The sequence below is a fragment of the Podarcis tiliguerta genome, assembly GCF_965153285.1.
Source record: "Podarcis tiliguerta genome assembly, chromosome: 13".
NCBI classification, from domain to species: domain Eukaryota; kingdom Metazoa; phylum Chordata; class Lepidosauria; order Squamata; family Lacertidae; genus Podarcis; species Podarcis tiliguerta.
In genome coordinates this window covers 17,546,523-17,564,261 of record NC_139546.1, presented here as the reverse complement: position 1 = coordinate 17,564,261, position 17,739 = coordinate 17,546,523, and the positions used below count along the sequence as shown (strand labels likewise).

The following is a 17,739-nucleotide window of genomic DNA, read 5'->3' as shown; positions in this document are numbered from 1 at the left end:
AAATGGGGGGAAAGAAAAAGGAGGACGAAGAGAAAAAGAGAAACGATACGAAGAAAGAGATAGAAAAGAACTTAAAAGAGAGAATAGAAAAAACACAAAAATTAAAGAACTTCTGATTCTTCATTTATCTGCTATATATAAACATTAGTCACTTCGTCCTCTAAAACATAACATCCAACAAAAACACTTTCCATAAACCAACCTTATCAGAGTGTTTTCACCTTTTCAAGGAGAAATGTCTGTGGCGACCCTAAGTTAACATTCTTTGGAATGCCTGGCTTTTAATAATTATTTTAACCATGCCATGTCGTTTCATTCTGTCTTGTGTATGACTTTTGCTATGGCCTCCGCTACCCCCAAATCAATAGCTTGCCTCCATATCCATTGTCATTATTCATTGCCTACCCAAAATCCCAGGGGTTAGTGACAGCATTAAAACACCATGTTTAAAATAATAAAATAAAATAAAATAAAATCTGGAGCCTGGAGTTTGCAGGCAGAGGCACCCCTGGGCCTCCTCCCCACCCCCTGCCCTTGTGAGGACACAGCTTAACCCGCCCTGCCCTTCACCCCCCCTTGGCTCCCCCTCCCCAGCTGCTGTTTCCTGTTTACCAGCTGAAGCGGGAGCCTTTCATCAGTGGGTTTCTGAGCTCACTTCCCCCCCAACAGGAAGCCCTGCAGGACACGGCTTCCCGCCCCACCCCATCCCGCCACCCCGGGGTGGGGTAGAGGGCAGAGGAGCTCGGGGCGGGCGGGGAAGCGGGCTTTAAAGGGCTGAGCCTCGCAGCCTTGCTGCCATGCGGGAGAAGCTCTGCCAAAAGGCTGGAGGAGGCAGGAAGGGTAAGAGGAGCTGGAGGGGAGGAGTGGGCTGGGGGGCTTGGCGGGTGGGCTGGGGGGCTTGGACTGGCTGCTTTCCCCTCTTGCCCAGGACGTTGGGTGGGGTATATGTCCCCTCCATGGTGCCTTCAGTTCTCTCTCTGCCTTCTCAGAAGTAAAACCTGTTGCTGCGCTCGAGGAAACTTCCTTCCCTCATTGAAAAGGTGCTCTAGGGTCAGTCAATGAATTGGACTCCTTGGCAGGTTTTGAAGAAGCATACACAGATTTATCGGTTGTTAACATAGCAGACAGATAATACAAGGATTTATACAGTTTTACAGTATGCAGAGAATAATATGTGTTAAGAAATCAGAGAGAGGAGCTGAGGGGGGGGGGAAGGGAGGGTTTGATGGGGAGGTGGGGAAAAAAGGGGGAAATAATGAATATGATATGTTTTGATATAATTTTTTTGTTAGAGCGTTTATTAATTTTCCAATTTGTTTTGATATTTTGTTATATTGAAATTGTTAATAAAAAACTTTTTAAAAAGGGGCTCTAGGGTTGCACCTTTGCAGCAGCACCTTATTACCCCAGTGGGTCTCAATGGCAGGGGAAGCTTGCACAGCCTTTAAATCAGGGTTTCCCAAACTTGGGTCTCTCTCCAGTTGTTGTTTTGGATTGCAGTTCCTAGCATCCCCAACGACTGATACCGAACATGGAATTTCAAATTCTGCAAAAGGCTCCCCAAAGCCAGGCAGTTGGGTGAAAGCTGGAAGTCCCATTTTCATTTTCAGATGGTCAGGCATAATCCACTCCAGTTTTGGGCTTTGGGGTGTGGCTGTCCAGCCCTGTCCTACTGCACAGGAGCATAAGAAATTGCCTTATACAGTGGTACCTCGGGTTAAGTACTTAATTCGTTCCGGAGGTCCGTTCTTAACCTGAAACTGTTCTTAACCTGAAGCACCACTTTAGCTAATGGGGCCTCCCGCTGCTACCGCACCGCCGGAGCCCGATTTCTGTTCTCATCCTGAAGCAAAGTTCTTAACCTGAAGCACTATTTCTGGGTTAGCGGAGTCTGTAACCTGAAGCGTATGTAACCTGAGGTACCACTGTACTCATTCAGACCATGATTGGTCCATCTAACTCAGTATATGACCAGTACATTCACTGACAGCCAGTTCTCCAGGATTTCGGGCCAGAGTCATTCTCACTGAGCTACAGCTTCAGAATAGCACTGCACCAGTGCTTTTGCTCTCTGCCATTTGAGCTCTGTGGGCATCCACCTTGACCTTGCCATTACTAGTGGGTGAAGGAGCTTTGCCAGCGAGTGGGCTTCCCCTTCCACTCTGGCTCCAGCTTTTCCCTTTGCTCTGGCAAATGCTGAAGCACAGAGCAGCTCTGTGCATGTCTCACCGCTTGCACAGCTGCAAATAAGCCCTGGAATGGGAGCTTCTCAAGCACCAGAAGCATGCTGTAGTCTCTGGACACTTTTGCTACAGGACTCTATTGTCTGCCTCCCATGCAAGCACAATATATTATTTGCACAAATGTACTGAATACATGTATTTATTTTTTGGACTACAATTCCTAGCATCCCCGACGACTGGTCCTGCTAGCCAGGGATAATGGGAGTTGTAGTTCAAAAAGCAACTGAAGACCCCAGTTTGGGAAACCCTGGACTAGATCCTTCTCCTTGCACACCAGACATTTAGAGCACATCTGTTGCCCATTTAGCTTCCCACCTACCCACCCCAAAGAATTCTGGGAACTCTTGTTTGCTGGGGTTTCTGGGAAATGTAGCTCCACAGTCCCCGGATTCTGTGGGGGAAGATGAAGTGTACGTTTCTGTTTACGGTGTGGGTGTAACAAGCTGCTCCTCAGTGCTGGGGGGGGTGGTCTTCCAGCAGTTTTGGGACTACAATTCCTATCATCCCTAACCACTGGTCCTGCAAGCTAGGGACGATGGGAGTTGTAGTCCAAAAACAGTGGGAGACCCAAGTTTGGGAAACCCTGCTCTGCATTCGAATTGTGCTGCCTTTCCTTGCGACTCCCTTGAACTGTGATGTAAAGTTTGGGAGCTGCAGTGATGATTGCCCCCTGTCTAGGACCTGAGCCATAGATGATGGCTAGCGTTGCCACCTTTCGCCTCTGGCCTTGCTCCTGTGACTCCGACGGCAGCCTGATGTACCAAAACCTATCAGGTATTGTTTTCCCCGATACACTCCTCTTTACCCTATGAAAAGTGTCACTTGCTAAATTACTGTTGAAGGCACCAGACCTACTCTGCTGTGATGTCTGTTGTGCGATTTTGAGCCAATCGCAAACTTTCAGCCTAGTTCGCCTCACATTGGTTGTTGTGAGGATGGAATTGGTGGGGAGAGCCATGTGTGCCTTGTTTAGGGAAGTTTTTAAAATTGATGCTGTATTGTTTTTAACACCTGATTGGAAGCCACCCAGAGTGGCTGGGGAGACTCAGCCAGATGGGCAGGGTATAAATAATAAATTATTATTATTATTATAGTATGCCCCGTTCCCTGAGCTTGTTTAAGGAAGGCTGGGATATAGATATAATATTTGATGGCTCAATGGACTTATTTTCAGACCATCTTCTGGGCTTACAAGGTAGCTGAAATAGCATAAAAACACAATTAAAAAGAAAGCTAGATCATTTAATTGCCACCAGTACAAAAAAAATAAATCAATTGAAAACACAGGGCAGTTAACGAAATAAAACAGCAGTATAGATTCCAGCAGCTGAAAAATAATGTTCACATAAATTTACCTAAAAGGACACCCCACCCCCTGTTTCCTTCCTGGTGAAGGAGATCTAAGAATTTTCTAGACTCTGCAGATTTTGGAAGCTTTAAAAATCATAAGTCTCGAAGACATATCTGGATGGACCACTAGATGGATCCCAAAAAACAGTGTGTTCTCTAATTGCTGGAGAAATGCACACAGGTTTGCCAAATTCTGGTTGGGATAGTTCTGCCAGATATTTCTCACACAGCTTGCTCTATGGCAACAGAGACGACTCATTTAGAAACCTGTTTCTTCAACATGGTAAATTGCCGAGCCACATTAAAAAGAGAGAGAGAGAGAGAAAATCATCGCTTAACATCCAGCAATCGTTGTGCTGAGCACCCCACTTCCTCAAGAGCTAGGAAGTTCAAAGTCTGTTTCCTTGCAAGGGGAGAGTGCTGAATGCCTGTAGGGTTTTTGTGGTACATAGGTGAGGGAGCAGAGAATAGCAGCAGGCAGGCAGGCTGCCTTGGTTCTGATGCAGCATCAGTCCTTAAGTCGTCATCTAGCCAGTGTGGTGTAGTGGTTAAGAGCCGTGGACTTGTAATCTGGTGAACCGGGTTCGTGTCTCTGCTCCTCCACATGCAGCCGCTGGGTGACCTTGGGCTGGTCACACTTCTCTGCAGTCTCTCAGCCTCACTCACCTCACAGAGTGTTTGTTGTGGGGGAGGAAGGGAAGGGAGAATGTTAGCCACTTTGAGACTCCTTCAGGTAGTGATAAAGCGGGATATCAAATCCAAACTCTTCTTCTTCTAGCTTCAAAACTCTTGTGCTCTTTCCCCTTTCCATCCCCAAATAATCAGTTCCATTTCTCTCCCCCAAAATAGGTGGGTATAATTTAAGACTGGGATGGGGACTGGGTGGATTTGATTTAGTAAGACTTGATTTAAATCTTTTTTTTTTACAGAAAGATTCATTCTTGCTGGTATAATCTTAATATTTCCAACCAGATGAAGGTTTCATTTTTGGAATAATAAATTTTCAGAGTAGTTTTTACTTTTATATCAAAAATTACTGATTTGGTTATACTATTAGAAAAACATAGACAGATAATTATGGAATTATGGTTAGGTTTAATAAGTTAACTGTTTATATTTGGACAACTTTTCTGCTGTACTTTATTGGAAGGAGAAGAATAATCATTTCCTTAATAACAATTTAAACAATTTATTTAACTAAAACAATAACAACATAGCATATGTATCCATGTTTGTTAACTGATGTGGTTAAACGTTTTTAAAAAACAACAACAAAACTTAGACTGAGTTTTAGCACATATGAAAAACTTAAAACAAATCCTTATTTCCTGATTAATAGCCTTTGGACTATAATGTAACTTAAATAGATAACTATCTTTAGAAAGCATTTTATTTTAAAAATCCGATTTAAATAAAAAAAACTTATTTAAATGTTTAAAAAATCCTTAATCTCTCTTTCCCCCAGTTTGTTTTACTTTTTAAAAAGCATCTGTCCCCCCCCCCCACATTCTATTTTCCTGCTCTAAATCACTCCCTTCCATGATCTATTATCCTCACAGAGGAAAATGATGTAAGAATGATATGGGTTCCTGTATAATTAAACTATTTGTGTGTTTGTTCAGTATTAATTACCCCTAGCAAGGCTAATACCAGGTTTAGGAGTGTAATTCATTTTAGGAAAATTGTGGGTGGGGTGGGGTGGGAAGAGGTTAATACCCCCTTCTCCAGTATCGCTGCTTTGATCGAAATAAGAAAAGTTTTGGTTTTTCGTTTTGAAGCTCCCATCAACCCCAGCAGGCAAGGCCAGGAATCATGGGAGTTGTAGTTCAGCCACACCTGGAGGGCCCATGGTTTCCCACGCCTGTTAGGGCTCATCCTGGCTCCATCTCTTTAGGCCCTGTGTCTCCGACTAATCCCTACCTTGTCCCATTTTATCCTTTCCCTTCCTTTTGAGTGAAGGCTGCTCCACATCATACAACCTCCCAGGGATGCGTTGCATGTCTCCGTTGACTGGGAGCAGGGGTGGGAAAGAGACCAACATGAGTAGCTGCCGCAAGACTGGGGCTGGTGCAAATGCTGTGGCAAGGATAAAATTCTAGTGGTGGTGGTGTTTTCTACTTTAAACGGCATGGGAAGGGCCTTATTATCTGCAACCAACCAAGGAATAATTCCCAGTCTACTCACGGGCAACAAAAGTCAAGTTATCCCTTGCTGGAGCAGCTTAGTGTAGGAACCATAGAACTGCACCTGACTTCTTTGCTTTGTTCACTTTCCTGTGCTCTCTTTAGGGAGTGTCTGTGTCTTCTTCTTTGGCGATCCCTCGTAGCCGAGTAAGATTGCCTTCCATAAACACAGTTTTAGCAATGAGTCTCTAAGTGACTGTAAGTGACAGGCCAATTCTGGATCCACACGTCTTTCCACAGTGGGGACATTGGTTTCCAGGCGAGAGTTGATCACAGTGTGGATTTGCCAAGCGTGCCTTCCTCTTAGCACGTTTCTCCCTTGTGTTCGAGTGTCTACAAAGCCCACGACACCTTTGGTAAAGGCTGTTCTCCAACTGGAGCACTCGCAAGCCAGTGTTTCCCAGTTGTCAGTGTTTATACTACTTTTTTTTTTTAGATTTGCCTTGAGACAGTCTTTAAACCTCTTTTGTTGACCACCAGCATTACGCTTTCATTAGCGGAGACCTTGTTCTTGGACTACAATTCCCATCATGCTGGCTGGGGCTAATGGGAGTTGGAGTCCAGCAACATGTGAAGGGCAATGCCCTCCCCATCCCTCATCCGTATCTGCCTAGTGTCTCCATCTCTGTCCAACCTTTCCTGTCTCTTCCTTGCTCTCTCTCACCTGCATCCTTAGCATCTCCTACATCAGGCCCTCCAGATGTTTTGGGACTACAACTCCCATCATCCCTAGATAACAGAACCAGTGGTCAGGGATGATGGGAATTGTAGTCTCAAAACATCTGGAGGGCCGAGTGTGCCTATGCCTGTCCTAAGGTAAAGGTAAAGGGACCCCTGACCATTAGGTCCAGTTGTGGCCGACTCTAGGGTTGCGGCGCTCATCTCGCTTTATTGGCCGAGGGAGCCGGCGAACCAGAGCAGCGCACGGAAATGCCGTTTACCTTCCCGCTGGAGTGGTACCTATTTATCTACTTGCACTTTGACGTGCTTTCGAACTGCTAGGTTGGCAGGAGCAGGGACCAAGGAACGGGAGCTCACCCCGTCGCAGGGATTCGAACTGCCGACCTTCTGATCAGCAAGGCCTAGGCTCTGTGGTTTGACCCACAGCGCCACCCACGTGCCTGTCCTAGATTCTAGCAAATACAATATCTGGCAATAACTTCAAACCGGAGGGCTGGCTTGGAACACAATGATGGCGTGTCTTGTACAAATCCACACTGTGTGCATCAGTCTGTATTGATTTGAAATCGGCAGCGCAAACTAGCTTCTGGGGTCTGACGCAGAGGAGATGCTGAAGTCCTGTGACTGGGCCTCCTGACTTTCTTTTTTTCACTTTGAACTGATGCTGGGGAGCTTCCATTTTGATTGGAGCCACCCTTTTCACCCCTAAGTGGCTGTTAAACTTGCAGTAGAACTGGGGGAGGCATGCCCATATACCCCACCCCCAATCATTGGAGTTGTGCGGCTTGGGGGAGAGGGAGAGGGGATAGCTCAGCTGGTTAGAGCATGCTGCTGATAACGCCATGGTTGCAGGTTCGACTCCCGTATGGGACAGCGTCATATTCCTGCATTTCAGGGGCTTGGACTAGATGAATCTCAGGGTCCCTGCCAACTCTACAATTTCTGTGAAATGCAGTGGGGAAGGGTTGTCATCCATCCCACCCAATCACCCACCCCTGTCTTCCTTTTCCTGTTGGTCCTGACAGCACTTCGAGGTCAGGTCTGTTCTGCCCCTGGCCAGCCAAGCATGTGTGTTTAAGCAAATGGTGCTCTGTGGTTGAGGTTGGGGGAAGGAGGCAAATAGCAATTGTTCAGGGCCCTGCTGCACAACCTGTGTTTGCAACACACAAATACACACACACACACACACACACACACAGACATTTTGCTTACACCTTGTGTGCATTGCTAAAAATAAGCTGTGGGGAGCCGCAAAGCGTGGAGGAAGGGCAGGTTAGCACATCGCTATCTTCCCCATCTTCAACAATGGTTGTGTATGCGAGAGAGAGAGAGAAATTGAGAGACACAGAGAGAGGCAGACAGACAGCCAAAGTCTTCCATCTTGTCGCTAACCTCTGAATTGGAGAGTTGAAAGGGTGCGTTTGCAAGAAACCCAGAAGCAGGGTATGTCCCAACTGTCCAAAAAGCACATCTATCTGCCTTGCATGCAGAAGGCCTCGGGTTCAATCCCTGGTATCTCCAGGTAGGGCTGGGAGGGACCCATGTCTGAAACCTGCATTGCAGAGGGTTGACCAGATGACCCCTGTGGTCCCTTCCAATTCTGCAGTTCTAGGATACCGAACTTGGGCAAATGTAGTGAATAGGCTAGGATTAGTTCAGTCGTAGCGCCGCAGTGCTTGGCCTTATTTTGCATTCTGTTTAGGGTTTCCCAAACTTGGGCCGCCAGCTGTTTTGGGACTACAACTCCCATCATCCCTAGCTATCGGGACCAGCGGTTAGGGATGATGGGATTTGTAGTCCCAAAACAGCTGGCGGCCCAAGTTTGGGAAACCCTGGTTTAGACCTTCTGCCTGCTTCCCCTCTACTGAAGTGTGTATGTTTGGCAACCTCAGGAAACACTGTCTTGGGCACCCCTCCTTCCTCACAAGCTGGAGCCCTGCAGCATATCAGAGGCGCCACCTTGGCTCTCCCTGTCCTGTCCGTCCTCCGTGCTACGCAAAATTTTATAAACCTCCTTTCCCCTCGGCCTGCCCAAACTTAAAAGCTCCAACCAGTTGCTGCCACTGGCTTGCATCCAATTCCCGACCCATTTTGGCTGTGGGGCTGGACCCAGAGGGTCCCATGTACAGGGTGAATGCCAGTGCAGATCCATGCCATGAGTACAGGGTTCCTAGCTCAGTCGCAGGGTACGTGCCATGCAGCTCAACTCCCTGGCAGTGTGGTATAGTGGGCAGAGCGTTTGGATTAGGACCAGGGAGATTCAGGTTCAGACCCCCACTTGGCCGTCACGCTTGCTAGGTAGCCTTGGGCCTGACCCTGTCTCTCAGCCCGACCTCCCTCACAGGGTTGTTGTGAGGATTAAATGCAAGAAAAGGGACATAGCTGTCAACGTTTCCCTTTTTTTAAAGGAAAAATCCCTTATTCCGAATAGGATTCCTTGCAAGAAAAGGGAAAAGTTGACAGCTGTGAAAAGGGATGGTGGTGGAAGAAGCGTGTATGCATGCTGACCTCCTCAGAGGATCACGGGGTAAAAGTAATAATAACTACAACAAATAAATCTCCAGTTAAGAGGGACAGATAGCAAGTGATGGGCAGAACTGTGCCCATAGAACTGTGCAATTGGAAGGGACCCTCAGGATCATCCAGTCCAACCCCCTGCAATACAGAAATCTTTTGCCCAAGATGGGGCTCGAACCCACAACCTTGAGATTAAGCTCTGCTTCAGAGTCTATCCTCCATGCCCATTGTCTGTGCTGGCTGGTGCTGATGGGAGCTGGAGTCCATCAACGACTTTGGCTGCTCTTGGTGTAGGCAATCCAAGACTCGGGACCCGTGTGCATAGAGCTATTATGCTTGCAAAGCATTTTCTTACATGCGCCACAGCTGTGCGGTGCAGCATAGTGGCTGAGACTGAGCAGAGGAGACCTCATTTCAAATCTCACCTTTGCCGCGAGCTCACTAGAGGCAAGCCTTCGGATCTATTTGTGTACATGCGCTACCGTTTCTAATGCGGGGTGGAAAGTGGTGGTTGTTTTTTTCAAACCAAACCTCGAATTTACATGCTAGCCAATGCAGCCTTTGCCTTTGCATTATAGGCGGAGGGCTGGGAGTGCAAGAATTTATTTCGGTGCTGCACCTCTAAGCTGAATAGCTCAGAAAGGATTTCCTAAATCGTGAGAGCCGATCAGTTCCCAAATGGGATTTGCAGCATCTTCATCTTCGCAAGGCTAACCTGCCAGAGATGATTTCGAGCTGGGGCTATCCTGCCTCCCAGCAGAGTTCTGGACTTAAGCCTGTCTCTTTGGGAGAGCACTTAACTTCCCTGTGAGCGTAAGTATTTGTTGTCGTATTTCTTGAACAGCAAAGCGCATTACAACTAGAGCTGTCACGTGCGGTTGGCTGATTTCACTGGTGTTATCAATGCAAAACATGTTTAGCGACCAAAAGGTTGCCCCCAATTAACCAGACGGCAGATTTTTTTGTTCTGTTTTTCCTCCTAAAATTGTTTTACAGCGGTGCTTATTAAAAACTGCAGATGGCAGGAAACCTCTTTAAAAGGAAGCAATTTGTCCTTTCTGTGAAATCAGGGGAATATGTGGGAAATAAGCCAGTGGAATCCTATAGCCGCTTAACCTGGGAGTAAGCCCCCCTAAACTCAATGGAACTTGCTTCTGAGTAGATAAATCGCAGATTGCACTGTCATTAAATACGTACAGCACAATCCTATGCATGTTTACTCAAAGTCCTGTTGAATTCAGCCAACTTATTCCTAGATCAAGTGTGTATTTGACCGCAGCCTTCAACTCCTACAATTAATCAATTTTAATTTGTTTTAATTGGGTTTTAACCTGTAAGCTGTTACATGGTAGAACTGGAGGGAGGGGGGATGACTCATTTTAAATACAATAAATACAGTGAATTTCTTGGACTGGAGCATGACTTTACAGGAAATTCTTATGGTTGCAGGAAGACCTGCTTTGTAAAATCCTGGTGCCCCCCCTCCCCACATCCTTTTTCTGTTTAAAAATGGGATGTTTTGAGTTTTTATATCCTGGTCCCGTTTGGCAAAGTCCCATCAAGGCTGGAATCCTTTCCCCCATCTGGCAGAAAGACAAAGTTTTTCTGCGTATGGCTATGAGGAAAACGACCCGTTATCTTCTGCAAGAGAGACACTCTGCCCCTCCCTCACAAGAAAATCCCATATATAGTACCAGCATCCACCTATTTCCTACAGTACCATGAACTACAGAAATTTGGTCTGTTCCTTCTGTCTTAGGCTGCTTCTAGACAACCTGGTTCTGTTTTTTTTGGGGGGGGGTGCCATTCTGATTCATTTGCATTGAGGTCAAAGTGTTACCCCACCTTTTCCAGTGCATCTTCCCATCCCTTGCTTATTGCAAAACCAATCTTTTGGGGTACAGTGGTGCCCTGCAAGACGAATGCCTCGCAAGACGGAAAACCCGCTAGACGAAAGGGTTTTCCATTTTGGAGGTGCTTCGCAGAACAAATTTCCTATGGGCTTGCTTCGCAAGACGAAAATGTCTTGCGAGTTCCTGCGATTTTTTCCCGCTCCCCACCCCCTTTTTCTAAGGCACTAAACTGCTAATAGCCTTTTAGCAGCTAATCCGCTAATCCCTTAAGCCTTTAATAGCCGCTAAACCGCTAATAGCGCTAATCCGCTAATGGACTTGCTTCGCAAGACGAAAAAACCGCTAGACGAAGAGACTCGCGGAACGGATTCTTTTCGTCTTGCGAGGCACCACTGTATTAGGTTTACTGAGCAAGACTCCCTAACAACTATAATTGCACAGCCTGAGATTGCTGGCATGTGACTGAATCCCACCCAGAAACAGCTCTTAAACTTCAAAAGAGCCACTAATATCTTTTTAAAAAAACAAAAACCGCAAAGTTGTTAATATGGGCAAAACTCTTTGTTTTTATGCTAAGTTGTTTTAGCCTCCTTTTTGGTTTTATGGGCCAATATGAATTGTCTTAATTTCATCTGCTTTTGTTTTTACTGTAATTTGAACTGGTTTATTTCTATTAAATATTTTTAATAACTTTTTGAATCTTATTGAATACATATACAGTTTCATGTTCCTCTGGGCAGCATAGCATTCTAGGGTGCAGGGCCAGTTTCTTGCAGGGAAGAAATCTTCATGATTTTTAAAAGCCTGTTGCTGCACAGATAGGCAGAGAACAACCTACTTCCTTAGCATTTAAGCACCAGCATTTTTAAAAAACCTGCTTAGTTTTTGCCTGGGCATTTAACAGTTGTTAAAAAAACCCACAAACTTAATTGAAGCATGTTGTTCTTAATCTGACTTTTTGGATCCTTTACTAATTTGTGTGGTTTATTTTTAAATGTTCATTAGCTTTGGTTATTTTGTTGTGATTTTATTCTGTGAACCTGCCCTGATTATTCTGTGAACCGCCGTGGGGTCTTATCATGAACGGCGGTATATAAATTTAATTAATAATAATAATAATCAGGACTCAGCAGAACTCAGCTCCAGCACCTCTCAGTTGAGCTCCATTGCTATCATAAGAGAACAAGGGAGGTGCTCATGGTGAGTTCTGGCACCTCTTTCTCTAGAAAAATAGCACTAATAATAACAATAATGTTCTTTTAAGAAACCGTGACCTGCCTTGCAGCACCACACGCAAGAAGCATGATAAGCAATATATAGGCAAACAGCTTCCAACCCAAAGTGGCGACTGCAGCAGCGCTCCTAGCGCACGATATTAAAAAATAAAGCAGAATCGCAGAGCTGCTTTCTCTTTCTTCTTGCCAAATTTATAACTCACAAACTTCCTTTCAGTTCCTCCACCTTGAAGGTAGATGGTGCTTCAGTTATCTTCCAAACTGGGTGTTGTTGTTTTTTGAAAAAAATCAAAAAACAAAAGCCTCGCCTGATATGCTCTTAGTAGCCCTAAAGGAAACACCTGGTGCTTGCAGCCAAGTGCCAGGTTACACAGAGATCTAGAGATAGAGACAGTTTTGCATAACTGCACACTCTCTCTCGCTCTCTCGTACACACACCCTTTAAGATTTGAATTGCGGTGTGAGCCCTTCAGGAGATTTTGGATCAAGGAGGGTTTCGGCTGAAGACGTCCCAAACACTTATTCTCCTCTCATTCCCCGCCTGGTCCATCTCCTTCACCCAGAATCCTCTTGGAATAACAGAGTTGGCCCTCAGAGCCAAATTTCAACGCCTCTGTGGCGAAACGATCCGACCTCATACAGAAACCTTGCGGTTTCCCCCTCAGTGTTACCCATATTACATCTGTGCCAAGTTCATCACACTTCGCTGACCTTTGGTGAAGGCCTTCGGTGGAGGAAACCCAGCCGTCCTTTTAATAGAGGGACACTGCGAGGTTAGGTAACACGTGTGTGGTGGTCATCTGAATGAGTGGTTCGGATGAAGTCCAGAAGCGGCTTGACCCTGGTCAGCCAGTGACCCTCACGCCTGAGTCAGGATTTGAATCCGGGCCTCTCCAGTCCTAGGTCCAATACTGTAAGCCAAGACTGGCCCCAAATACCTGAAAGACCAACTCCCAATACAGACCCCCCTAAGGTGTTAAGATCGATAGAGGGGTCTCCCTTGCTTGTCTCAGAAACTCGGGGTGGCAGCAACAAGCCTGGGAGAGAGCCTTCTCTGTGGCAATCCTCCCAAAAGAGGTGTGCCCGGCTTCTCCAATGCACAACCGTTCAGCAAATGCTGAAGACACACCTCTTTAACCTGGCTTTAGATATTTAGGACCCACCTTATTTCTGTGATTGTAAATTGTTTTGAACTCTTTTAATATGGTGCTTTATTGGTTGTAACCTGCCCTGGGACCTTAGGGTGAAGAGCCGGTAATAATAATAATAATAATAATAATAATAATAATAATAATAGACCCTCCACATGCTCAAAACAAAAACAAAAAATATTTCCAGTAGCACCTTAGAGACCAACTAAGTTTGTTATTGGTATGAGCTTTTGTGTGCATGCACACTTCTTCAGATACCTTCTTCAGGTGTGCATGCACACAAAAGCTCATACCAATAACAAACTTAGTTGGTCTCTAAGGTGCTACTGGAAGGAATTTGTTTGTTTGTTTCGACTATGGCAGACCAACACAGCTACCTACCTGTAACTAGAGCTATGGAAGCCTCCACATGCTGTTGGACTCCCATCAGCCCCAGCCAGCATTAGGGACAGTGGGAGTTGTAGCCCAACAACATTTGGAGGGCCACGGGATTGTTGGCATTTGAAGAGTGCTTGCCATTTTCTGCCTCTTCCGTTTTGTCCTTGCAGCTACTCTCTTGCAGCCCAGACTTTGCTAACCACACTCAACTCTTCTCTCTCTTTTTATAAACCCCCTACAGCTCATTACACGCGGACGGACATCTCTTCCCACCCACCGCACAAGGAAGGGAGTGTGCAAAACCCTCGCCCCCCCTCTCTCCCAACCCTTGTACCAGTGCCAAATGTGTCCCCCCCACTGGTACAGAGGATGGAAGGGAGGGTGGTGCAGAGACACAGTCCTCTTTGGAGTCTTCCCTCCCCAACTCTGATGACAGCTCTAAGCCAGCATCTTCCAGCACCATCTTCCCTTCAACCAGCTCTGAAAGCCAGGCGGCCTCATCATCTCCCTGCGCTCACTCATAACCACTGGCTCTGCTGATGGGGTTACCAACGTGTCATCCTCAGACATCTTTAGAGCCTATCAAGGCCTCCTGTCCTTATCTTGGAGAGTTGCCTATTTTGTTTTTTTGTTTTGCCTTCTGGATTTTTGTGGGGGAAAGGGGTATAGGAGCCTTGCCAATTTTTTATTTGCGTTGGCACTTTTTCTTCTGTGAAATTTTGTGGTACCCATGACAGGTAATGCGATTTCCAAATGTGACCCTCTCCCCACTCTGGGCACAAAATGATAATAATAATAATAATAATAATAATAATAATAATAGGGACCTTGCCTGCTAAGCCCAGCCTTAGCCAAAGGAAACCATCTCTTCCTAGCTTCACACAAATTCTTTTTCTGAGGGCGTTCTTGGTAGTGGCGCCCGCCCTGTGGAACGCCCTCCCTTCAGATGTGAAGGAAATAAGTAGCTGTCTTATCTTTAAAAGACATCTGAAGGCAGCCCTGTTTAGGGACGTTTTTGATATTTAATGCTGTATTGTTTTTAACAATTGGAAGCCATCCAGAGTGGCTGGGGAAACTCAGCCAGATGGGCAGGGTATAAATAAATTAACAACAACAACAACAATTAATAATATTATTATTGGCTGGCCAAATTAAAAATTGTTCTCCACATGATCGGAAGGATTGTCATTTTTTTGCAGACTGGTTTTGGGAGGGAGAAGTGGAGCGGCGCTGGGGACTCTAGCAGGATATGAAACACAATCACAGACCACATCTGGATCTCGCCATTTAAAGTGCTATGGTGCCACTTTTAGCCATTATGGCTTCCCCCAAGGAATCCTGGGAACTATAGATTGTTAAGCATGCTGAGAGCTTATTAGGAGACTCCTTTTTCTCTCAAAGAGGTACCATTTCTAGTGTGGCATAGCCATCAATCCCTCTTCCCAGTGAATTCTAGTAATAGTAGCTCTTTGAGGGGAATAGGGTGGCCTAGCAGCTCTCAGCAGCCGTAACAGATGACCGTTCCCAGAATCCTTTGGGGGGGCAGCCATGATTGTTAAAAGAGGTATAACAGTGCGGATGCAACCGGGGTTAGAGAGAGGGCAGTGAGTAACTAGGAATGGGGCGACTGGAGAAGGTGTTTGTGACAGCCTGTTTTGTTAGTGGCTGCAAGTCTATGGCAGGGTGGGAGAAGCGCTCTCCCTCTGTGGGGGAAGCTGGAGGGGAAATGCAGCCAGGCATAAAACCAGGAGTGTGGGATGGGAAAGATGGCACTGCAAGATGGCAAGGTATAAGAGTCGTCCAAGACATTTCGCCGCCTGAGGCGGAAAAACCGAACTGCGCCACCTACAAAGTCAAGGTGCCTCGTACTCAAGGCCAGCCAAGTCATTTTGGCGGCTGAGGCAGAAGACGTCACGCATGCCTCTCTGGCAGTAAAAAAAAAAACCAACAACAATAAAATTAAATAAACAGAACAATTTTCTGCCCTTTCATGACACTCAAGTCAGCTTCTTGAGGAGAACCAGTGCCTTTTTTAAAAAAAATAAAATAAAATTTAGGGGTGCTCTCATTTTGACTCAAGAAAATCACCATTTGATAGTTCAAATCGGGAAAAATAAAGACAGCAAATGGACAAAAGTACAAAGATTCACAAAAATTTTAGTGGTACGTGTACTCTTGTGTCTCCCCAGAAATAAAGCACTGAGAAGAGATGTAAAGGATTGTGTGTGTGTGCAGGGAAAGAAAGGTTTTATTATGCAAACTCTGGATTAAGTGGGTTGGGGATACGCTTTTCTCTCTCGTTATTCTTAGGGCTCAAGGTCGCCCAGCGGCATGGCTTGGCCACCGATTCAGGACTACTTCACCACAAAGAAACATTTCTTCACAAAATGCATCATTTGGGGTCGGGGTAACTTATGCCGGTCTGCACATCTCCCACAATCCATTGCCATTAGCCCTGCTTGCTGGGGCTGATGGGAGTTGAAGTCCCGCCAACACCTCGGAGGCCACAGCTTCCTCATCCCCGATTGGTGGAATTCAAGAAGCGGCGATGGCCACTGGCCTATGTGGCTTTAAAAGTGGTTGGGCAAATTCATGAAGGAAAAGGCTACTTGGCCACTCTTGGCCAAGGAAAAGGCTACTTGGCCACTCTTGGCCATGATCGTTAAATGAAGCTTCCATGTTTATAGAGGCAGTGTGGAGCTGAATCCCAGGGCATCGGGGCCGAAGAGTATTATTTTATTTTTCAAACAGATTTTAGCCATCCTCCCATCTACACCAGCAGTGGGACACCTGTGGCCTTCTAGGTGTTGCTGGACTTCCAACTTGCCTCAGCCGCAGCCAACCATCACCAGTCTTCAGGAATGATGGGAGTTGTTGCCTAGCAACCTTGGAGGGGGGGGTCACACGGTCCCCACCCCTGCTCTATGAAAAACAAGTGGAGCAGACTGAAGAACAGCTTTAATATGAAAATGCCTGGTTAATTAAATAAAATCTGACCCGGCTCCGAAATGATTGTAGCGTTGGCGCCAGTCGTACTCTTAGCGGACATCATTCTGCAAATGCTGGCAGGGCGATCACTCTCAAAAAGCAGAATAATATGCAGGATTTGCCAGTCCCTTTGGCATGATCCTGTGCTTTGGGGGAAGTTTCCATCCTCATGGGACTGTGGTCCCAACTGTGGGATAAAAACTGCCACTGGGTTTCAATGGTCTCTGCATTTTGGCTCAAAGCATTGCAGTCCCCCCACGGCATCTCTGAGGCCTGTTTACCTTTCCGTTCCATGCTGACAAGCCCCTATGAACTCTTCCTAGCAGCCTCCATTTCCACTTCTCTAAATAGCAGCCCTGCTCCAAGCACATTGTGACTGTTCTAACTTAGGCTCCCTTGCTGCTGCTTGTTTTTTTAGTCACAGTCATCCTCTGCTGCCAATGGGAATGGGGGGGGGATTGGGTTCAGTTCTCATTTAAAGGGAAAAGCCACAGATTCATACTTGCCGAAACAAAAACGTGAACCAAAATATAGTTCGCCTTCAAAATCCAGAGTTTGCTATTCAATAAATGCATAGAAAAATGAAGTGTGTGTTTGTGTCCGTGTGAAAATGACATACAAAAATGCATTATATTAGGGAAACTGCTTTGCAAAACTCTGTTATGTTAGGCAGAAGTGCATACAGAAATGTGGATATTAGGAGAAATTCACACCAGGAGGATTAAAAAAATAAAATAAAAATGCAAAGTGATGTGGAAGTGGGGAGGACTTGGAACTTAAAAGATTGGGAAAATGAGAAACACAAAGCAATCAAAATTGTCAGCATGTTTAGCATCACTGGGTGACATAAAAGTTAGGGCCCCTGTGCTCTAGGAAAACTTAACTTTGGTGGGTAACTACTCAAATTAGTCTGTGGAGAAGCTATATTAACCATTAATGTCTTAAGAATACAGTGGTACCTCAGATTAAGTACTTAATTCGTTCCGGAGGTCCATACTTAAGCTGAAACTGTTCTTAACCTGAAGCACCACTTTAGCTTATGGGGCCTCCTGCTGCCGCCACGCCACCAGAGCACGATTTCTGTTCTCATCCTGAAGCTAAGTTCTTAACCTGAAGCACTATTTCTGGGTTAGCGGAGTCTGTAACCTGAAGTGTCTGTA

General features: G+C 45.9%; 1 long non-coding RNA gene across 1 annotated transcript; it reads left to right on the top strand.

Moving 5' to 3' along the window:
- The first annotated feature begins 638 nt into the window (after positions 1-638).
- On the top strand, positions 639-17,165 carry LOC310661817. Its single transcript, XR_014504129.1, has 3 exons — positions 639-840; positions 9,553-9,787; positions 13,833-17,165. It is a non-coding gene; the product is annotated as an uncharacterized lncRNA (long non-coding RNA).
- The last annotated feature ends 574 nt before the right edge of the window (positions 17,166-17,739 follow it).